Consider the following 25,011-nt stretch of genomic DNA (forward strand, 5'->3'; position numbering starts at 1 on the left):
TCTGATTATTTTTTCAAACTTTTTGCTTATAATCTAAATTTCTGCATTAGACATATTACCAGAGAGTTGCTAATAGGCAAAGTTAAATCTGCTTTTAGTTTTCCATATTTTTTTAATGTCTAGCCAGTTTATATATTATCTACACTTTTGCATTTATCTGTAATTTCTAGTAAGCTAGGTCATGCTCTTAATTCTTTTATCTGGTATCTTCTTGCCTCCTAAATGCTCTGAAAACTTTGGTTTGAGACTCTGGCTCTTAGATGTAAACTCTGCCAAATACTGAGTCACTAAACACTTGTGAGAGCTTTGGTGATTGCAATGCTGTCAACTGCCTTTAAACTTTTTGTATGCTTTTATAATTATCTCGTGTTCTCACAGGTGCTCTAACAGCCTTGGGTCCTTATTTAATGACCCATACAGACATAATTGTAGAATAGTCAAAAAGAACATAATAACAGACAATTAAATACCACATATATGTCTTAAAAATTCTTTAGGGGTCATTTAGTCACTGCAACCCCTTAGGTATAGAAGCAAACAAGCTGCCTCATAAGCCAGCTCAGTTTTTCAGTTAGGGGATGGAAGTTCTTTCCCACAATAGAAAAGAGCAGTTTTCAAGTGCAGCTGGTGTGATGGGGCTGTGGTGCAGCAAACACAGACAGGAAGGAGTGGCCATCCATCATTTGACATGCTAGTCTCTTGGTCTGGCAGGGGTTATAGAAAAGCAAACCAAGGTGGGGAAAAGCAATTATTTTATACATTAAAAGTGCCAGTTCAAGTTTTACTTCTGTTATTTGTATTTTTACCCTCTATTTTGATGCTGGAGTGGAAGGTGTTGTGCAAATAGCCAGCTAAGACTGAACAGCACCTCCTTGTTTCTGCTGCTGGGAAAGCCCAAATGATGCAGTTATTGTGCTAAATCCGTGAACAATCCATGACATAGATGTGAGGTCTCACTCCAGGGTGACTTTGGTAATTCTACTCAGATGCTGTCATCTCTTCTGCATTCCCAATGCAGTGGGCTGAGACTTCCATGGATTTGCAACAGCTTCATGGATGAAAATGTCCATCTGCATAATGGATCTATAAATGGATCCCAGCTTGGTTTCCTTAAATGTTTCTGGTGTTTCTCAGAAAGGGCATAATATTTTAGATGCTCTAAAATGCTTTGACTGTTGTTTTAACACGTCTTCTGAACAGAGAACCTTTCCTACACTGGAAACTTAGAAAGCAAGTACATGGGATCTGAACCTGGCATTCCCAGTATCCAAATAAATGGTAACACACAGTGACCAGAAAAGTACTAATTTCTGAAGGCAACAGGCTTCTATACAGCATGAAATGAGGTATTAAACATTTTTTCAAGCTGGTGACCTTTTACACTGGGGAGGGAGGATGTAAAACCTGGCATTTTTTCACTGATCACCCTCCACAAGAAGAAAAAAATACCACCTTTAATCAGTGAATAATAAGTGCTTTTTTTTGGTTTTGAAATATTCTACGATTTATTGTACACGCTAACTTAGAAAAATTGCTACAGACTCATAATGAAAGGATTTATCTGAAATTATGTAAAATTGGTTTCAGTATTTTTTTAAAAAAGAAGAGGCTTCATTGTCTTTAGGTAGGAGTGAGTTACTCCTCAGTGTGGGTAATTGTACCTGGTAGTTGTTGTTAAGGAAAGAAAAAATGTGGTTTTTGGTCCCAGTTCTCCCTTCCAGTATGCCCCCTTCACTGCTTCCTTTTTCAGCCAGAGCTGTGTTTGGCATGGAAACACAGCCACAGTACCAGGATGCCCAACATGTGTCAGTTTTATAAAGTGTAATTCATGAGCAATGCTGAAACCCAAGTTGTTGAAGGGCATAAACACGGGGAGCTAATACTCTTTAGGCAAATCCAAAGTTATTTTGATATAAGACAACTTCTGGCAGGTTACCTTCTGTCCTTCCTGCAGTAAAATAATGGCTTTTGTCACTTGTTTTTAATTTCAAACTGATGTGCTGGAAGTATCTATTTCAAAGATGAAGGAAAAGTAAGACAAAAAGAGATTGTTACTTTCCCCAAATCAGTTTGATTTCTGTCATTACAAAACAATACCTTTCCAGCAGATGTCTTTGAACAGCAGCCAGCACTATGACAGATAACTTATAGCTGCTCAGATTATTCATGCAGATATCAGCAGGTTATTCCAAAAGGGCTTTATTTCATATTGTTAAAGCTATTCTTTAAAAGAAACAGTAATCTTTCTGATGAGCATGGGGAACAATTTCTTCCATACCAGTCCAATTTATTTGGACCCTCTGATTGGTGCTTTCAGCTAGATCTCTAAGCACAATATTAATTATTCATTAAGGTACTTGAAGGGAGAATATTTGCATAGCCATACTGCAAAATTGATGAGGCTTTGCCTATGCACTGTAGGAATAGCTTTCAACTTAGTGCTAAAACTAGAGATGATACTAATAAAATTATTTTAAAAATTATCTAAAAAGCCAACAATAATTTGAACTTTCTCATAACCACAGAACATTTATTTTTATAGCACCCACATGTCCTATTGAGAGATCATGAAAATAATCTTTCTACAGCTGGTCATGTGGGTATAGAATAAAAAAAATCCTCAAGAACCTTTGTATAATAAAAGGTCATAATGGGGATAATAGATAGTAAAAAGGGAGAAAGAGCTTTTCTGTGAGTGGGAGGAAAGAGTAAGCCTGACATTTAATGTACTTATCTCCACTTGGAAACACACAGACTGGCTTTATGGAAAATTGTATTGTCTGTCCTTAAATGGGCAGAGGGTCATCTGCTTAGTAAAAGGCTGGGATACTCTTCTTTGTGTGTGCATGTTAAGGTGCAGTTACTTCTAAAATGGTAAATTAAAAATCAATCAAAACCTTTAAATTGAAACTTTTTAAAAAATGGTAAAAGTTGAAAAAGATCTTGGTAACTGGGAAAGCTGCAAAGTGGCTGCCCTGTGGTTCGGCTGCAGTTCCCACAGCTCTTCTGCAGATGAGGGAACCCAGCTGGAACATGTTTGAGCTTTTAATCATCCCTTACTCCTTTCTCCCAGACCTTGAGCTGTGCAGGGGAGAAGCTCTTGCTTCACACCCCATAGAAAAATGGAGTGACTTCAGGAGCTTGTGCCTGAGTTTCAGTATTTCCATTCACTTCCCCAGTAATGCTCACTTGGTGTGAAACACTGACATTCTAACTCTCTAATCTGGCACCCTTGTTAGCAGGGGAGGAAGGAATGTTCCCAGTTTGTGGACTTAGGGCAGCAGTGCCATCAGTTTTGGTCAACATTGGACTAGAATTGGTTGGTTCGTCAAAAAGCACTTACAGCCTGTGATTTAGATGGCTAAAACTCTGATAGGAAAGGTGAGTTTCCACTCACAAGGATGGAATAATTTTTGTGGGATTATCTTTCAGAATACAGGAAAAAAGTGACCACTTGCTGGAAATGTCAACAGCAAATCAAGAGCAATACAGTCCATTTTTTGTTCATTGCAATTTTAAAAAATTCTATTTCTAACCTTATTTCAACACCTTTGGAAAAATAGTAGATTTGCAATATTAAAAGCATTGTAAACTAGAATATGGTTCAGTTTCAGTACAATTATGCTGAATCTAAAAGGGCTTGAATATACTGGAAATCTAATTTTAGTGTAGATTTACTGAGAAACCATTACAATGTAAACTGAAATATTGTCAAATCAAATGCCTTTTAATCATAAAAATTAAATAAATTTAACAGAAAATAATATGCTTAGGTAATTTTGTAATTCAGCACACAGAAATTCAAGTGATTCCTATTTGAGTGTCAAAGGGCTTTTTAACTGCCATTTGTTGTGTTTTAGGAGGTCCAGAGAAAATGTATTTGTTGATGCACTTATACAAGGCTTGGAAATGTCTTAGAATGCCAAGATACAAAAGATACTGTAGGTAATGAAGCAGGTCATCTTTAATTTCAAGTCTTTTTCTTTTGTACATGAGTAAAATGTTTTTGGTTTCACAGAAGGAATTTGGATGTTCAATTTGCATGGTAACTAAGGGTAATTCAGCATCCCAGTCTCCTGAGAGTCTTTGAAAATATGATAATCTTACCTAAAATCTCATTTGCTTTGTTTTACCTTTAACGCTTCTATACACAACCTGGGCATTATTAAAATGCCTTTTAAAATGAGCCTGAAAATATTGGGATTCCATTTTGAAACAGGCTGAATATAATTGAAGGTATTAGGAGAGGGAAAGATTGTAATGAATGGCAGAAAAGGCGTATGTGCTAGTCCTGTGCTGGAATCGAGGCACTAACAATGGGACTGGAAAAATGCAGTCTACATTATAAGAGAATATGAATTTCATCAGTATTCATAACATATGTTGATATTCCATCAGTGAAATGCTGCTGTAAGCATCAGCCCATCTGCATGCAGAGCAGCGCTCTCTTAAATAGGAAAATAAATGAGGAGTTAGTCCTGATATGGGGAGTGTTTCAGACTATTTCCTTACATTGAAAATTCAGCAGCCTTGGTATGATTGCTGATTTCTAAATTTTTTAAGAGATAACCACAAGTTATAAGAAGTAACCACAACTGAAATCAAAATAAATATTTTAAGGCAGTTTTGATAAGCATTTGGGACTTCATCTGAATGTAGTGCTAGACCTCAAAGTTGTTACACTTCCCATCCTGTTTTGCTTTCCCCACTCATTTCTCTCAGTGCAGTCTTTGGAAAACATGCCCCACAAGATATAGCACAGTCCACAATACCCAAAACGTTTTGGATTGCCTCTTCTTGGGTTGGACACTTAAGCTGAATTTTCCTCTGATTCACATGAATTAAAATGTACAAACCAGCCATTTTCCTGCTGCTTGTACAGGTACTACTGCCTACACATTTGTGCTTTTCCCAAAAGGAACTAGTTTTTTGCACATTTCTTCATGTTTATTTTGGTTTTATGTGATTTTTTTTGTTACTGTTTTGGTTTTTTGGGGTTTTTTTGTTTGTTTGTTTTTGTTTTTTGCTTTTTTGGTTTTATTGGTGGCTAAACCATACAGATCTCTCAGACTGGGTGCAGACAGGGCAGAGACATCCTTAGCTTGTCCTCAGTCACCACGTTAAGATTGATGGCCAGTAGCTGAAGGCTGTGGTTGCTACACCTTCTAATAGTGTAGTTTAAAATTCAGGCTGAGGTTAGCCTGCAGAGCTGTTTTCACCTATTGAATGAGCTCCAACCACTTCAACTGAAATTGAATCTGACATCAAGAGTCACCCAGATGTCCATTAGGTAATAGGAAAGTGTGAACTGAGTTTGCCAGCAAGGAAAAGACACATGCCTACACACAGGTCTGTCCTTTAGGTTTAATAAGATTGGGTATCCGGACAAAATTCACCAGAGGTATCTAAAGACATGCCTGTAATAGTAGTGAGCAGCAATTTCAGCGCTCCCTTTTGACAGTGTAATAGAAAAAGCCATAAAACTGGTGTAATTTAACTGAGAAATCTGTGCACTTTTGCACATTGTTGTTCATTCCACTTAATAGAGTGCACCTAATGGGCAGCAGATGAGCTGAGGACATGAATATTATCCTTTAGTGACACATTTTGTTGAAAATAATTCAGCTTCTGCTAAAATAGTGTCTATTTGCTTTAATATGTTTTTCCCTTGGGAAGATTAAGTACTTAACTTTTTTTAACTGGTGAAGTTAATGATTGTGTGTATGGAATGAAAGAGTTCTAAATTCTGTTATCAGTCCATGCAAAGCAGGGATGATATTTGACATGAGTTGGACGTATCTGTACAATTCTGCACTGTATCTCCAAAGCCTACATCACAACTGGAGCTTCAGAAGAGGAAATCACATTTATGGAAATAATGTGAATTTTGGAACATTCCCATATTTTGTGGTCATGATTTGGTGAGATGTCAGTGTCCAGAAGGGTAAGCATTCTGGGTCATAGAATCATTAAGACTGGAAAAAACCCCCCAAGACTGTCAAGTTCAACTTTTAACTGAAAACCACCATTTGCACTAAACTGTGGTGGTTTAGTGAGTATGATGAAAGTGGGCATGAAGAAGCCACAGAGACTTGTCCTACCTGCCTGAGCAGGTTTGTCCTTCCATGTTTCTTCTGAAATATCTTTTCAAAGAGATGACTTCCCACACTCCCTCCCATGACCTACACATGAGGGTTCATAGAAACTAACTAAACTTTAGAATATTGCTGCTGCTTTAATCTATAAATAATTTTCATAATTAACTGTAGACCCAGGTATGCTTCAAATCTAAATTCTCATTTAAATCTAACTTTCTCTGGATCTCTCCTGCCTCCTTGACACCACCATCAAGTGTGGCTCAAATGTTTAATGTTTAAAAGTACTTTGATTTGAGGGAAAAACATGTGAAACTTTAGGAGGAAATACCTGCACTGAGCAGATTTCCTTTTTAAAACAAAAGATTTTTATTTAAACAAATCTGGAAGAAAATATCTCTGGGTAGACTGTACTCTGCTGTTTCCTCTAAGGATATAGTGGTCATTATAATTAACAGATACTTAGTAACCAAAGACAGAGGAGTTAACCTCTGGAAATAGTGTGGTGTGTTTTGAGACAGATGCTTGGGAGTTCCTGGAAAAAATGAAAGGTTAAAATAGTTGGGTCTGCAGCTCCAACAGTCTGTGTTTCCCTCCAATGACCTACACTTTCAAAACTACCCCATTTCTCCTTCTTCTTAGCAGAAGCAGAAGAAAAGCATCCATTATTTAACTGAATGTTCAAGAGAGCTTGGTTGTGATCTTTTAAATTAGTTTTTTCATCAAAAGAATCTGAGTTACATCCTGGAAGCATGTTTCCGTAATAACTGAGTAATGCTGCTGCTGTGATGGTCTCTGCCGATGGCTGAATCAATCTTGATGCTGTTCCCAAAGCCAGAGCTGCTTTGGAACATTCAGATAACATTTCCATGGCCAATTTACTTTATGCCATGATGCAGTATCAAGTTAAATAGGTTAATTATTTTCTTCTTTTATTGTTATTGCTTTACAACAAGTACTTATCAGTATTTGAACAGGAGGGTATTAAAAGTCACAAATGCAGCTAGGAGTCGAAATATAGGTGGCAAAATAATGATCTTCAGGAAGGGTTCTCTTGTTTTTAGTACTGACTGGTACTCCCAAATAGAGTTTATCTAAAAGTCATCTTTAATGCTCCTGATTCAAAGCCTGTCTATGTAGTTTGGTAGACATGCAGAAGCAGGATGAGGGTATTTCAAGAGACTTTTTCACTGGTTCTCAAAAATGGTTAAGCAGTGTCAGTTCTTTTATGTTCTTCAATCCCACACTCTCTTTGCAAGTTATCTACTAAGTAATAATGGAGCCTTTCTCTGTCAAGGTCATTGTAACCTCCACAAGATTAGAGTTGTGTACTTTCCAAGGTTACAGGACTCAGATTTTACATAGATCTCGCAAGCCACTAATGCTGAAGTAGATTAATATTTTAGCTGCCATGGGAGATTATTCCCTGTCCCTTAAATTTCTTTTATTCAAGCAAAATGACCATGATTATGATCTTACTCAGCTGCTGGAAATTAGAAGGCATTATGAAGAAATAAACAGGAATTAGGAACAGTTTATGAATTTTACAATATCAGTTAGTAGCTGCCTTTTGAGCCTGCCTCTTAGTGGGCTGACTTTGTGGCTTTCTCCTGGATAAATTCAGTCTGTGGTAGAGGAAAGGCACATTGACAGAAAGAGACCTTGGGAGAAGCCAAGGCACGACTGTGTGTGTTAAGCCATCAGCTGACTTGTCATGAATCGCCTTCTCCCTTTTCAGACAAAAACTTATGTGAGGGGTAAGGCCATTCTCTCTCTTTTAATTTTGTTCAATTTTAAAACATTTTTGGTAGCAAGAGAGCTTGTTCACAAGTCTGAAGTAATAAATGGGGTTTGCATCCATTATCAGCTTAATCTAGAGTTTCTTGTTCATATGTCCACACCAGCAAGTGCATATTGATTGCTGATGGTTTAAAAATTACTCAAGCAAAAGAAATCACATGGCATTTATAAATAGAACCATTTCTAGAAACTGTTTACTCTCCCCTTGTGCAGAATACATCCTGCATTGAAAATTCTGAGAAAAGTATATGTCATCTGAACTGGATACTGGAAACTTGGACACAAATGTTAACCAAGAAGTAAAATAGTTAAAGAGTAGCACAAAGGTCCAGCCTGCTTCCATTTAAAAGAAAAATATTTTATCTTCATTTTGGGGTAGTTTGTAGCTTTACTAACATTCTTTTTCTGTATATAATTTAGTATTTTTTCCTTGCCTAGAAAAATGTTATGGCAGAATCTCTGATTGTTCATGAATTAGTGAAAAATACAGAGGCACAATGACACATTTTGATATTAGCCACTTGCCTTAAAGGTCCCCTCTGTACTCCTGCATTAGTCAATTTAGGACTGTGTTGCCAGTCAGACAGGACATCCTGCCCTGTCTCTCCACCACCCATGTCTGGCTGCAGAGTCTTGTCCACTTCTCTTGTCCTAGCTCAGTCTGTCAAACTGACACTCTGTAGGCAGTCCAAAAGTCAAATAAATAGAGCAAAACAATCTGTCAGTCAGTTATGATGCTGCATCCTAAATGATTTGTATATTGTCTTCTTCCCATCTACAGGAAATGTGCAGTTGCTCACACCTCATTCTTAATCTAAGAGGCAGAGAAATTTCCAGGTACTGGGTATCTGCCTTAGTCAGTATCTTTCTCCTTGCCTTGAAATCCTCTAAATGCAAAGCAGCCTCAGCATCATAACCTCAGGTGTGATTGGAGCTGAGAGAAAGTTTTGGTCTGATACAGTTCTGAAACAGCATTCTGAACACAATAAGTGTATTTGTCAGAATATGAGCCCTGAAATGCAACTGACAGTTGAATTTCTATCTTATATATATATTGCTGAAATTTCTAATGGCACATCGCTGTCTTGTGAGCTGTGATGCAGCAGCTGAGACATGGCTGGATCTGTCTGTAAGTTGCTATGCTGAGTGTGCCAAATGCCTGTTTGGAATTAAGAGCTGGAACTATGGCTTTCCATGACTTTGTAAGTCTCCATGTGGTAGGAAAATGTGGTCCAACTGGTGGACTGCTCACATTTTTGGCCATCTGGATGTGGGCAACAAACAGAAACGCAAACACTTAGTAAAGTGTTCATTACTTTGAAGAACATTCTTTGCTATTAAGATTTACAAACCTCATGTTTCTCAGTGAAAAGTAAAGAAATAATTTTATACATATTTCTGTATAATCTGTCATGGCAATATTTGCATTCAGACAATGTTTTATGATTAACATGCAGTTAGGAGATATGGTATCTGCATGAAATCTATATTTACAATAAATTTAAGATGTGCATCTCTGAATATTTCTTTCTGCATCAATTGATATATTTTCTTCATGTATATTAGGGAGGTTTTAACTTGTGTGATCAGAATTTGCTGAACTGTGGTTTATAGGAGACAATTAACAGCTGTTAAATAGGATTATTGCAGGCTGTTATCTTCACGTAGCATCGATTCAAATGCTAATTTCACTCAATTTACTTCTCATAAGGCCACCCTACTGCCAGGTATGCTCTTCTTGTGATGAATGACAAAATATATCTGGAAATAGAGTAACCTTCAGCAGATTTCATGTCCTGGTTTTCAGCTCCTTGACACAGGTCAGAATTCATGAGTGGATTGTGGTGCCTGAAAAAGTGGCACAGTCAGGCCTAGCCCAAAAGAATTGTTACAAAACAACATTTTCTAGGGGGGTTTTGTGATTATAAATACAAATTTGGTAATGAAAACGAATAATACTTTTCACCTTTTGTTTGTTTCACCTCTTGAAGAATGTCATTCATGCTGGGGGATCTGGTAGCAGGAGTCACCTTTGGGTGACGTGCTGTCTCTAAATGGGGCACATCTGTCCAACTGTAGGTTAAAATTCAAAGTACATATTTTTTCATGCAAAGTTAACTATCATTTCTCCCAATCAACATTTTCCTCCTCTCATCTTTCTCCTATGCCTTCACATTAGATGCTTCCCTCTTTCCAGGTTAACTTCAGGATGCGATAATTTTCTGAGCTTTGCTGTTGGGATGATGTTGTCATGGGAAGACAATATTCTCCTTCCTGCCCTTCACCAGCTATTTCCCCTGTCAGCCTTTGCCTGGCAGTAGCAATTATGCACGTTGATCCAAGCAGACAGGAAAATGATGCCTTGGAAAGGCATTTCTGGTGAATTAGGTCCCTGGCTTGGATCTCTGGGTAGCCATAACTCAGTCTACAAGAATGTGTGGTGCTTGGACACTGGGATTGCTGTTTGGAGCTGTAGGGGCTTAGACTGGCCCCTCAGACTCAGCTGGGAGGCTTCATCCTTAAACTCTGATCTGTCATTAAATCCTGTTTCACCTTTACAGCTGGTATGAGATCCCCTGGTACCCACAGTGCAGCTTGGCCTTGGGTCTGTGGACGCTTCTGCACAGGAGAGTCCTGGGTGCTTTAAAGGAGAGTTTGCTAGTTCTGTGTAGAAATACCCTACATAAACACTTCTTCCTATCTCTAATGCTTATGAAAACAGCAAGAGACTTTTAAAGGTATTTCTGTTAGGTTTGAATTCTGTGCTGCTGTCCCTGTTGTTTGGCAAATCTTTCCATTTATGGGTTAGTTAATGCTTTGAAATGTTGCATGAGGAGAATTCCTGTCTGATCAGGAATGAAAGAAAGAAAAATATTGTCTTATGCTTTCAGTTTTACTGTTGTCTCACCATGTCTTTCATAGTTAAACAACAAAACGTATGAAGTAATAAGTTCAGTAATATATTCCATTCACTCTAATTATTTATCTGATCAGCCGCTTGTAAGGTATATTCTATATACCCTGCATATTCTATAGTTAAATTTTGGACTTGGCTTTCCAACTAAATCTTTGACAATTGTGTTACATTAAGTGAAAATATTAAAAATAATTTAATTTTTCATAGTCCTGTGTAGCCCAGAGATTCAAAAATATACAGCAATAATCTTTGATGTAATGCTTCTTAGATTCTTCCTAAATTTTATTTAAGTGGGTTACAACAGGGGAAATTAAGAGCCTATCCTGATAAAATAATAATACAATTGGAATGAAGTATCACTGGAAAGCATCAGCCATCTCTAGTTTAAATAAACATAATCAATCACATCAGTATGACATTTTCTTCATCAAATAGGCAGCAATGTGTTGTTGTTAATTACATCCAGACTTGTAACCTAGGAAAACTAATGACTAAAGCTTTACAGTTCCTATTAATGCTCAGAAGGACTTATTAGGATAAAGGGTTTAAAATCTTCTTGTTTTCATATGGGTCGATATTTATTGTAGTCTTCTGCCAGCATGCCTTACACTTGCATTACAGATGTTACAGTGTTCACCCATTTTCAGGACAATGACAAAGTAGAACATCCATTGTTTTGTGGGCTTTCAACAGTTAAGAACACAAACATAACAGAGGATGATGAATGGATGGCCATCTGACAATTAACTACTGTAAAAGGAATATACTCAATGAAGAATTTTGCATTAAGAAATTTTATTTCTCACTTGCTCTGCAGAGTAGCAAACAATTATGTTAAGTAAAAATTATTCTTAAGTAATGTCTATTTTAGAATACATAAATAATTATAGGTTTCAGGATTGTGCTACTTGTTGGCCATAAGAGGTAGGTAAATCATTATTAAACTATCAATTTTCTGATAAATTAACCCTGTTTTCTATTCATGAAATATCCAAGCAGAATGAGTGTTCATAATGATTTGAAAACCACTTCCTTCCCTCTCTATTGATTGTAAGTATTTGCTTTTTTTAGAAACTATGTTTTGCTCATAACACGTTACGAGAAGAGTTATGGTAAAGCTCACTTATTTTCCTCTGCTGGCAGAAGACGGAAACCTTTTACACTAATGAGGAGCAAAATTATTACTACTGACAGATAACCATATTCCTCTCAAAGTTCTCCATTCCTATCTGAAATACAAAATGAAAAATAGCTACTCCCCAATATATTTGGAACCAAAACTGACATTGCACTCCTGGCAAAATAAATATTTCAAATTTCAGGTACAGCTGAAATAAAAAGTTCCAGAACTGACCATAAGAGTTGTAGATAGTTTATCAGTCTTGCTGTTAGCTCCATAGGGCTTATTAATGTTCCCATTGAAGTAATCTGAATTTTAGTTTCAGAGAAGTCTTTGCAAACAGAGCCTCTGGAGTGGCTCATGGCCTGATCAAGTGTGTCTTGGAGATGACCAAAGTGCTGCAGGGATCTTTGGCAAAGACTGTGTTTGGAGCAGTAGCACGTGGCACTTAGCCCATCTTGACACATGCAGAAATAGCTAGTTTGGAATAGTTTGTTCTTGTGCCTTTTTGAGTGAAATTTTGCCCACAGTGGCTTTTGGAGCTCAGTACAAAATTCTATGAAAAATTGATAGTCTGGAGCCTGCCTTCAAATATTTGTCCATCAGTCCTCTTGACTTAGTAGCCTTTGAAACGCTATCCTTTCTTAAGATGAAAATCAGGCATTTTACTGGCATAAGCAGATAATTTCTAGCAGCAAAAACTTGTAGAGAAAATACTGTGTGTTTTAGCATTACCAAAACATCTGAAATCTTTCTGAACCAATGGAGAAATTAATAAATACAGCTCCACAAAGTAATAGCTGTCTCTTAAATCTGACACCTTTCACTCAGACAGGCAATGGAGATGCAGAGCAAATAAGCTTATGCTCAGTCCTGTATTCCATGGTGGCTGAGAGCTGGAGCTGTGCCACAGGCAAAACAGGTGGGGGGTGAGGGAGTCATCTTTTGATCTGCACTAATCAGAAGACCAGCAATAGGATTCTGTCAGCATTAATTGTAAGTGTAATTAGGAATGTTACATTCTGTGTCAGCATTAGGTGGGGTATGGCTCAGTGTGGAAATAGCAACTGGAAATGTGGTGAGAGTGCTGAGACACAGGGGAGGAACAATACTGGCAGTGAAGGCATCAGAAAAAGCTACTTGAAATCTGGATTCATCTTATTTTCTTTGCCACACAATAAAAAAAAAAGAAGAAGAAAAGAAGTAAAATCCAGAGTTTTAAATGATTAGTGTTTTCAGAACAGTGATTGTTTCCATTACATACAGATCTGAAAAAAGCCAGGGTCGTGTTACTGTGATATCAAAATGAGAAGTCATTCTTTGTTAGAGACACTAAACAGAATCCTTGAAAGGATGAATATTGCATGTTATAGTGATAGCTGGCAGAGCAGAGATTAAGGATGAAATTCCAACTTGCCTGACTTTATTGTCAAAGCTCTCAGTGATTTCAAGGTGGCCAAGACTTCAGCCTGCATATTTCAAAGCACCCTGAAGAGCACCTTAGACTGTTCTCACTGAATTGACAGTGGTGTTCATATGTCCTGTTGGGCAAGGAAGGCCACAGACACAATTCCTTTTATTTGTGTTTATGTGATGAAAGTGTGGATTGTATAGATGAGTAATTACTAAGATTAATCAATTATCTTTGTTTCTCATACAAATGTTTCTTTTCCTGTGCATGAGAGGGAGTGCAGAATTCAAAATAGAAGCGAAATGAAATAAAAAAAGGGTAAGATTTGACTGCAATCATAGTAAAAATACAGTGTAATTTATGAGCAAAGCGTCTCTGTGCCAAGTTCTGGGCCATTTGTATTGATATTCGTTAATAAAGTGGAGTTGATATGGCAGTATAACAATCATGTAATATATACATTCAGGCTCATGCTTATTTTGAAAACAGCCAATAAAAAATAATGGAGCAGTAAAGAAGTATTTTTTTCTTGGTTAAAGAATTTTATAATAGCAGTATTTGCAAGTGGGTTTATCTGGTTTTATGGTGTTTGGGAATGTTGGATAATGTGGGGAAATTTTTTTTAGGAAAACTTCTCTCTTTACCAGAATTTATTCTAAAAGCTAAACAACAGACACCTGCCCCCAACATATCCAGAAAATCTTATCAATATTCTTTAGTTACTGTACCTATGGCTCTTGTTATGTATGTGTTGTGCATCAGTTCAGGGTCAGAAATTCAGCGTTCCTCCCAGGGCTCTGGGTTTGCCTGCAGGACTGGAGGGTGCTGAAGCCAGGCAGTGCCTGCTGCAGTCTGCTGGGGCTGGGCTCACTCAAAGGGTTTTGCTTGTCAGCACAGGAAGGTATCACCACAGAACAGAGACCTCCAAAATTCTCTTTCTTCAGGTGTTTTTCAGAAGCTACTTAATGTAAGCCAGCAAGGTGGTAAATGACTATAACTTTTAAAAATTACTCACAGAGGTGTCTGACCTCTGGACAGCCCTTTGACTGTTTTTTGACAGATAATGCAGAAGCCAGGCTGCAATTTGAGCTCTGAGCTATCATCTCATCAGAGTTTTGTACTGCTATGATAGCACAGAGTAAGAAAATAATGTAAGAAAAACAGGAATTGGAAACAAGAATGCACTGAAACATGTTAAGCAGAATTTGTAAGTAGTATTGTGGGTTTTTCTCTTCCTTCTGGCTGTATTCACACTCGATAAAGCAAATGCCATATGGGAGGATCAGCAGTGACTCACATGGCATTGTGCAGAGCTGGTTTGCCAGTGCCAGATGATGTATTTGCTATTTATGTAGTCAACAGACAGTTCTAGGAAGCTTCTAAAGTGGTTCAGAGACAAAGAATGATTTGTCACTGACAATCAGTGTCTTATGTAGCAGCTTCAGAGCTGGGGCAAATGGACTAATCTCATTCATTCCTTTCCGAGTCTTAATAGTTTGTCTGGAAAGTATAGACTATTCTTATACATGAAGACCCTAGAAAAATAAACCAAATGCTAGAATTGCTCTCTTAGTATTAAAAACAGGCAAAAAAAAGATCATTAGGACAGGCTAGCAGTTCAGATGTCAGCACAAAAATTCAAGCTTCAAATTTCTTCAAAATTTACAAAAAAATTGTTTTCAGATATTATGATTTGAACTTTCCACCACCTGCATAATTGCTCAAATAACCAAGAACAGTCTAGAACTTAATGCCTGTTAAAGGCATCTACAGAACCACAAAAATAAATCAACAAAAAGCCCAAAACAAACCAAGCAAAGGCAAAATATTTATTTATATTGTTTCAGTTAAGTAGAGATACTTCTTTATGAGGTCTATAGATTTTTAAAACTTGAACTTTCAATGGTTTTATGAATTTAAAATGTTCAGATTTTCAGTGTATAAAATTCTACTAGAGCTGGTATTTTTTTCTATTTTGTCTAATTTCCATCTTTAATGTTTGAAAGATAATTCACTGCTTTTAGAGAAAGTTTATAATTTCTTTGCCTGTCATTCTCACTTTTCAGAGATGATGTTTTCAAAAATTGCACAGTAAGGAAAAAAGAAGGAAAAAAAGCTAATTTACTTTTTGGTGTGTTCACGGAAATCTCTTGGACAGATCTGGTCAGATCATTAATCTTCACTGATTATTGCTTTTAATTACTAGAAAAATGAAACTTGTTCTTGTGTCTTGGAGAAAAATCGCCCTCAAATTTTTTTGGCTGTCACTCTTGTTCTGGTAGGTGAAACAGCTTTCTGTACTTTCACATGCTTGTATTTCAGTCTTCTCAGAGGGCTTTATGAGAAGCAGAATGTGTGATGAGGAGTTGGCTGGTAAAAAAGAAGAAAGAAAGCCCTAAGCCTTGTTTTAAATCTTGAAAGCTTAGAAGTTTTCTGTCTCAGAATAGTCCATGCCAAAGCACAAACACTTTACTTTGCAAGTAATATTGCTACAGACCTCTTCTGGAATGGAGAAGTTTATCTGAGGAAGATCAGTGTACTAACTGGGGGAAAAAGAAGGTACCTGAAATCTAAAGTTTCAGGTTTAAATTGATAGCTGATTAAACTAGTAGAGGATGGAATGTCCTCTTTTCTGAATGTTATGGTTGATTTTGGAAAACTTGAAAGCATTACAGCTTTTGTGAAAGACTTTACAAATCTTGTAGTAGTGGGACTGACCTAAATTTCTTCAAAAGTGACAACTCTGGTAGGGAAAAAAGAGAACAAGGGTTTTTATTGTCTTATACCTCTTCAGAAGATCCCCCCAAAATAAATAAATTTAAAAAAGCAACAACTGAATGGTCAACCTGAAATTGTTTTTCTTATAAAAGCCTGTAAATTTCTTTGCTACTTTAGGGTGATCTGATTTTTCTAAATATATGTGTTGAAGATGAGGATTCCCCCTGAAACTGAAACCTCATAACTGTAACGTTCTCCCCTCTGTGTGCTCTTGCCCTTTGTTAGGAACTTGTTTATCTGTCTGAGGGTCACAGGTGAGTTCCTCAAGAGCAACTGAAAACTTTCAGTGATTTTTTTTTTCCTTTGAGAAATCAATTATCCTCAAAGCTTCTTGGGATGCTGCCCTGTTCTGTCCAACTGGGAAAACTAATTTCCACAGCAAATTATGTGTCTGCTGATCTGCATTACATATTGGAAGGAGACTGCATGAGATTCTGCCCTTTAGGTGGATTGAATTTGTCTTTAATTTCTTGGGTTTTCTTCTTTTGCTGCAGTGTAATGATAGACCTTGCCTAAACTGATGAAATGCTGGTTCCTGGCCAAAAATTTAAAGCGACGAGTGTATTTTCTGCTAGGAAAGTTGATATTAGCTCATTAGCATTCTTTCACAGCTGAAATAACACAGGGAGCCAATGTGAATCAAAGGTTCCTAGGGGGCTAATTTCATCCCACTGATTGGAGAGTGATGAAAACAAAGAATAAGAGGTCAGACTGCATCTAATTTCAAAAAGGGCCCTATTGGTGGGGAAGAACATCTGAGATCAAAAGACCATCATCCAAGTGTAATCCATACAGACCTGGTCTGTGATGAACAGTGAAATCAGCCTTTATAACAATATTACCATTCATTATTTTAATGCATCTAATGATTTTCCCCCTATGGCCTTTTTTTGCCCTCTACACAAAATCCATACTTGTATTGTTATTTCTAGAGATATTGGAATTGGTGAGCACCCTCCTTGGCAGTGGCTTTGCAGCTGAGCTGACAACATGCTTTGTCACCAGAGTCACCACCACTGGGGTGGCTGGCTGATAAACACAGGCAGTGTCTTCATGTTTCAGGTTCCTGAGTAAAGCTCTTCCTCCTAAAGCCCAGACCCTTTCTATCATACAGCATTTTTGGTACATTTCCTCAGCTGCTCAAATGCCTCTGATATCAGAGGAAAAGAAATAATTAAAGACTAAAATTCAGCACAACAGATGCACAAATGAATGTTGGGATGAATATAGCCCAGGCTCAGAAGTTAACTGTCATCACTCCCCATTGCATTTTGTCTGTTCCATGTGCTGTGCACCTGTGGCTTGCAGACAATGGCTTTGATTGCACTATGGAAAACTGGCAGTCAAGTTAAAGCTGCTGCTGCCTGTTGCTGTGTCTTTGTTCTCTCCTGTGAGCTCCTTGTAAGTTTCTGTCCTTCTTTTTTATTACTATTATTTTTGCATTACCTCTGTGTGGTCTTTTAATTATTATATTCATGCCCTTTGCTGCCACTTCTGAGATACTCTAAATGTAGGGAAGAGGAAAACCAAGGTTAAGTGAAGGCAATGTGGATTTCAGACAGAAGAAAACATATATTCAGCAATCTGTGAAGTACACAAACACAGGGCCAGTGTTGTACTGACTTGAGTCCACCAGGCAGCAGAAATAAATTAGCAGCAGACTATCCTCCCCTCCAGATCCTATCATCAAAATTAAGTGAACACCTGCACTAAATAAAATTGAGCTGAACCACTGTGAATATCCAGTTCTGGGCTTGATTTACTGCTCCAATACTCCAGTTTTACGCTGGCATAAATTCCCTTTAATAGAGTTACATGGTTATGAATTGGGAGTAATGTGGTTGTGAATTAAGTAGTTCAGGTTCTTTCCTCTGATGTCAGGTCTTGTTTGCTTTGGAGTATCAACACAGATGCCACTTTATGACCTTTCTGATAGAGCATAGAGTTGGAGAAGTACAGTGGCGGACTACGTAATTTATGAGAGAAGTTTTTTGTGACATTTTCCATTGCTTGGTTTCTCTAGATTCTCACACCCATAGAAGATTTGCGTTAGACGGGGCTTTAAAGATCCTCTCATACCAACCCCCCTACCATGGACAGGGACACAATGCTGTGTTTCACAAGATTTTTCAGGGTTTGAGGTCTATGGGAAGCTCAGTTTCTCTCTTCAGCAATGGGTTCAGTGGATCCCCTGCAGCAGGGAACACCACAGAGTTGATGGTTCCTGTGGAAGGGCTGCCTTGGGCCATGCAGCCATCTGTACATAGCCCTTTCGTGGACCATGATGAAGGTTACAAAGGAATTTGCACAGAATTCAGTACAAAACTAAAGCCATAGAGCATGGAGGGTATATCTAGCACTGCACCCATGGCTCCCAAGCTCTTCCTCAGCTTGCCTGGGTTTGGTGCGCTGGAGAGCCCAGGATACCCTGTAGGAGAGAAAAGTGCATCTTGGACTCATTGGCTTGGAGATGTTAGAGGAGCTTGGGCTAAATAATTTATAAGAATTCTTTTGTCCATCCTAATGATGAATTGTGTCGTAAAACTGCCGTAAAGCGCGACTGTCGTAAAACTGCCGTAAAGCGCGACTGTCGTAAAGATGCCGTAAAGCGCGACTGTCGTAAAACTGCCGTACAGCGCGACTGTCGTGAAAAGGTGCCGTAAAGCACGACTGTCGTAAAAAAGGTGACGTAAAGCACGACTGTCGTAAAGGTACCGTAAAGCGCGACTGTCGTAAAACTGCCATAAAGCGTGACTGTCGTAAAAGGCGTCGTAAAGCAGCTGCATGCCTCTTTCTGTATCTCCTTGCATCTTCCCCACTGCCCTATTTTTAGCATTTGTCTCCTTAAAAACACTTGGCTCTATCATAGGCATGAAAATATAGGAAAATAGGATGAATACTATAGATCAAGTGGCTCGGCTGGATATGACAACATGGAAACCCGATAAATAAACTGAGACACTCCCTCCAGTCCATTGTCTACTAGTCCTTTTGAGGACTTCATGAACTTCAGCAGGCATTGGGTTAAGCCCTTAATCCTTTATATTAAACTTGCATTGACCCAGAGGGTTATTTAGCTTTTTCAGGAAATCTGTGTGGTTTTTTATTTTCCTTTGTCCTTCCAGGCACTGGGTAAATAATTTCTTCTTTTCTGGATTATCAGGACTACCTTATCCTCTCATTGAATCATATGTTTATTGGTGATTTCTATATTTATTATGAGTAGCACACTATCCTGGGCAATTTGTAGAAAGATAATACTTAGTTCTGAAAAAAACAAACAACCCTCATTTAATTTTCTAGTTCACTTTTCTGTTATAGCTTGCATTTCATTTTTTTTTTTTTTTTAGCTACCTGCTCTATTATTAATTTAAAAGTTCTCCAGCAAATTCTTGCTGTACTAGTCTAGGGAAAATTTTACTAAACCATCCTGTCAGTAGCATTGAGCTTTTATTGATATTTCAGATGCTGGTAGACAGAATGCTGCAATAATCAATCTGCCATGTCTCAGTAATCTTCTATTCAGAATTCCTCTTTTTCACACATGCTACTGACTCTGTGTGCAGGTTTCTGTCAGTGCCTGTTGAATCAGACACAATGAATTTGTAGGGTGAAAGATACCTACAGATGTTATCCTTGTCCCTACATACCCAAATCTGTGTCCCATATTTGAAAGGCCTTGGAGTTCTTCACTTGAAAAAAGTTTCTTGGTAAGATACATGTAGAAGGGCTTGAAGTTTTTAATGTGGGAAATTAAGTGTGATATTGGCAAAAGTCAATTGAAAATTCAAACTTGTAGTAGAAATAGCATCAGATGAATAGAATATATAGGAAAGTAACAAAAAATTATTTGACTTTTAGTTTTTAATACTTTGAAACAAATATTTTGCTTAAAACAGATTTTGTTTCAAATCTGGGCTTTAAAAGATAAAAATATATGAGAATAAAGAGTTACTTTCATACTTTTTTACTTTATTGTGTGCACACACAAATTTAAAGTATTCCAAAACTTTTAATAATTATTTAGACTTGATTTTGAGCTTTTCAAACATATTCTCTAAAAATAGTAGATCACCCTTAGCTATTCCTGCTATTGATTAAGCTGGTATTAAAGGAATAAGGAGTACAAGTATTGCACCCAGATTTGTGCAAAGCAGTGATCAGAAGTGTGGCAGAGTCATTGACCATGGTGTTAAGTCAGAAGATTTTCTAAATACCAACATGCTACCAAAGTGATAAATGTGAGCAGCTAATGATATGAAGGCAATCTGACCTCTGATGAGTGAGTTTAATGGGGTAAATAAATAACTGCACAGGTTTTGCTAGTCAGCCAGAGATGTTGGGAGCTGTAGAGACTGCACACTTTCAAAGACAGCTTTCATTTCTTCTGGGGGTCCACCAGTTGTTCGCTCCAGTTGCTGTGTGTATTTTTTCTTTATTTTAAGTTGGCTCTTCCATTTATTTCTGCATTTGCTTTGCATCCTCAGCTGTTACACTCCCTGCTTTAGTCCTCTTTAAGGAGTCTTAAGTTAGGCAGTGGCAGCTGCTCACTCCTCATTGGGGTTGTTTTGGGATCTTATGCTGTCTATAGAGCTCTGGCTTTCCTGGCAGGCACCTTGGCCTCTGTCTTTCAGCCCCTTTGACCCTTATGGCTGTACTAGCCAGGAGAAAAGGGAAAATGATTTCCAGAACCAAGCTGGGCTTTGTAGCAGGAAAGTATGCATCTGTGTGCCCAGACATGCCAATTCAAGATGGTTCTGACTTTGCATCCAAAGATTTTGTTTTTCTGTGAGACTGAGTTTTAAAAGCAGTATTGGGCTGTGTTGGCTTTATAATTTTAATAGCCAAGCAAAGCATACAGAGTATAAAGCTCATAATCAAACTTCTGTTCTTGCCAACATAGTGTTTGTCTGAGTGCAGAATAGTAGGAAGTAGTTATGGAGTTCCTTTATTCATTAACAGAAATAATTGGGGTCATCCTTGTATCAGCAGTATTCTTTCATCTAATGAATGATTATGTACCAGTGAATTTGAAATTACCTAATTGGTTAACATATACTTCTCATATAGATGGTTATGTGTGCTGGCTCTGGGACTCAGGTAGCTGCTGATGGGAACTGCAGCAATCTGCAATAGAGATGGGCATTTGGGCTTGAAATGTTACCCAAAATTGAGGTGTGATCTGTGAGCAGCTGCTGAAAGCTGGAAGGGTGTCCCATGTGGGATTTCAGTTGAGAAGTTGTAATGGAACAGCTTTTGTTGCTACTCTTCATTTGCTCTTGTCCATAACTGGAGGACCTTACTGCTGGGAGCTGTCAGTCCTGAACACTTATTTACAGATAAATATTTTTTTTCTTCTAAAGAAAGAGTAGTAGTGAATGTAACAGAAATTTGGTCATTGTATAGCAAGTATTTAGAGTTTTAATTTCAACAACGCTGATTTAATGAAAATTGGCTCCTGCTGCTGGGAACTTGTTAAGACGCCCTCCTTCTTGACTGCAGGTGGGTTTTAACTTGCTGGTTTCAAAGCAGGCACTAATACAGACTGTCAATTTCTACTTAAAAGAAGATTGTTATCAGTCCCCTTGATAGTTTCTGCCTGACAGCTAAACTTCTTCCTCAAAGAGGTTAGATATACCTAACTAAGCAGTAAATACCCCAATGACACATCACAGTGCTTTACAAAAAATGGCAAAGAGAAGGAAAGGCTTAATCTACAATACACTGAAAATTATTTCCTTGAGCTGCATATTTTTATCCAGACAGAATGTCCAGGGAAGTGAACCGAGGAAATGATACATAAGTTGCAATCTGCAGAAGGCAATGCCTTGGTTTGACATAGCTGAAAAAAATGCAGCTCTCAGCCTTGAAAACGTTGCTTTTGCTTGACTAACATATCAGCAAAGTTGGGAGATGGGCTCCTGTTGTGATTTAACCTCCACTAAACCCCACACTCCTTTCCTCCCTCCCATGGGATGGGGTAGAGAATTAGAAGAGTAAGAATGAAAACCCTTGTGGGTTGAGCTAAAACCAGTTTTTATAGGTAAAAGAATAGCCACTCCCAGATGCAAAGGAAAACAAGAAATTCACTTACCACTTCTCATGGGCAGTCAAGTGTTGAGCCATCCCTAGGAGAGCAGGGTCTCACACACCTAATGGTGACACAGAAAGACAAACAGCCTCACATCCACCCTTCCTCCTCCTCCTCCTCCCACCGCTGTACACACCGAGCCTGGCACCACCTGGTCTGGGACATCCCCTGGGCCAGCTGGGATCAGCTGTCCTGCCTGGGTCCCCTCCCAGCTTCTTGTGCACCCCCAGCCTCCTCAGGGATGGGGTGAGGAGCAGAAAAGGCCTTGGCTCTGTGCAAGCTCTGCTCAGCAGGAGCTAAAACATCCATGGGTCCTCAGCACTGTTCCCAGCACAAATGCAAAGCACAGCCCTTTATTGGCTGCTGGGGAGAAAAAACCTCTGCCCCAGCCAAAAGCAGCCTCCATGAACAAAACTGTTTTCTTTATTCTTATTTAAAATGTAAATATGTTTATGTGAAAATATGAGACTATTAAAAGATCAATTAATCAGGAAAAAAATGGATTCTTTTATAGGGAACTCCAGCTTTGAAAATGTAGGTGGATGACTTGAGGCAGTGTGCTAATCCAGTCAGTGCAGATGGGAGAGATATCCTGTGCTGCTGTAGACCTTGAAGTTATCTGATTCAGACTCCCTCTGTTGTCAGTGGAAAGACATTTGCTTCTGACATAGTTCTTCTCTTCTAGTAGGAAGATAAGATTGGTAGGAATTTTTCGCCCATTCTTTGCTAATGGTAAACTTTATGTTAAATGTCGGTTCCTTACCCTATGGAACATCAATATTTGCTATTATTTTTAGACTATATAGTACTACCAGAAATGAAAATGGTCTTTGGCTGTAGGGGGGGATAGAATATAAGAAAATAAAGATAGTGTAGAAAGTAATCTCACCCCTAAGGAGTTGCAGCTGGGCCAATTAGCAAAGATTAGGCACAGGCCTGACTTTAACAGGCCACAGCTGTGACCAATGAGAACAGGAGTGCTATAAGAGAGTGGGGTGGCTGGGTGAGAAGGGAACTGGGGTCAGTTGGCTGCTTTGTGAAGAAGAACGAGTCGGTGCTCTGAGGAGATGCCCACGAGGAACACCAAGAAGGTATGAAACTTTTGTGATAAGGAGACAATAATGTGGAACCCTTGTGATAAGATGATAACATTTAGCTGGTAGTTTTTACAGTATTTTAATAGTTCTGTAGTGTCAGTGATGCCAGACCAGGGATGTCTCTCCAGGGTCACTTGTTGGCACAGTTTCAGCTGGGGATGTTGGTCATGCCCAGGTCTGTACTTACCTGTGCTGTACACACCACGATCTGCAGAGGCACAGCAGGAACATGAGCTGGATACTAACATGAGCTGAATCTTGCTGTTCATGTGATAAGCCTTCTGCCCTCCTCCCCCCTCAGCTTCAATTTATAGTAAATTCATGCAATGTAAGACCATATAGAGCCTTTGAAGAATGACTTTTAACCTGCCTATTAAGTTAGAATCTAATTTTGTCTAAAATGGCATTTCACAATCTCATAGTAATCCTGGGAGACTCACATCTCAATCTAACGTTTTACATTAATACTGATGTTTTTCATAATCGTGGAACACCATTCTGTGCACTTCTGGTGAAAGAGCATAATTATATGGACATCCTCAATGAACATAATTTTTTTCAAAGCCACGTGAGCCATCTTCATTGTCCTCTACATGGGATGCTTCCCTATGAGGTGCACATACCCTCCTCACTTTTCAGTTTTGAAACAATGCAGCAAAGATTCATTTGTTGCTCACACACTGTCTAATCCTTTCCAAGCTGGCAAGGAAAAGAATGATTCTTTATTGCTTTTGAGCCTTTTCTAATTCTGTAAGCTTTAACTTAATTTCAAAATGTGTAGATGGCTTTAAAATATTGCAAACTCATGTTCATGTAATCCCAGAACAAACAGTTTTTAAAAATTCATCTGCCTGCACTAATAGAATATAATCCCTACAATATATGTGTTGCTCTGCTTAGAAAATAGAGTGGGCATGTAACATCTCTAAACTAAGTTAGCTATTCAGTAAAAAGCAACCTTTGCAATCTTGTAAGCTGTATGAAAATGAGAAATGCTGAACCAAGAGGCAATCTATGTTCACACCTACACATCATGTTGCTCTTAATCATATTTTTCTCAAATATGCATTGATGGCTTTTGTATTTAAAGCTGCTACTGTTGTTTATTTTTCAATTTCTTCATTAATGCCAGATTCATATGACATTAGGCGATAATTTCCTGAAGTACTGGCATATATTTTATTGTAAAATTGCAATCATGCTTGTCAATTATAAAACTGATTGCATTATATGTCCAAGTTACTTTTGCTTCATATAATTTGAAAGAAAAAGAGGGTCCCTAAATCTTCCTGTAGCAGAATAGCTGAAAAAATATTTCAATTATTCATTAGTCACACTAAGATTAATAGCACCCAGTCATTGACAAAACTCTGTCCTGTAACAACGTGCAATTGTTCATTACTGAAAAGGATGTAATTCTGAGAAACCCATCATTTGATTAATAAAGCCTTATTTGTGTGTCTTGAATCCAAGTTAGCAAGTTTCTGAGCAGAAAGCCCTCACACTATGTTAAAAATATTTTACTGTGTATGCTGGGAATGATGCAATCACTCCAAAGAGAGGATCATTGTCCAGGTCATTCCAAATGACTAATGTATATGGTTGATCATTGTGAATTATGCTGTGTTAGACAGTCCAGTTTATTTATTTTAGGATATTTTCAATTAATTTATTTGAGAAGATTTAGCCATTGTTCTTATTC

This window comes from Camarhynchus parvulus, chromosome 10 (assembly GCF_901933205.1).
Source record: "Camarhynchus parvulus chromosome 10, STF_HiC, whole genome shotgun sequence".
Lineage (NCBI taxonomy): Eukaryota > Metazoa > Chordata > Aves > Passeriformes > Thraupidae > Camarhynchus > Camarhynchus parvulus.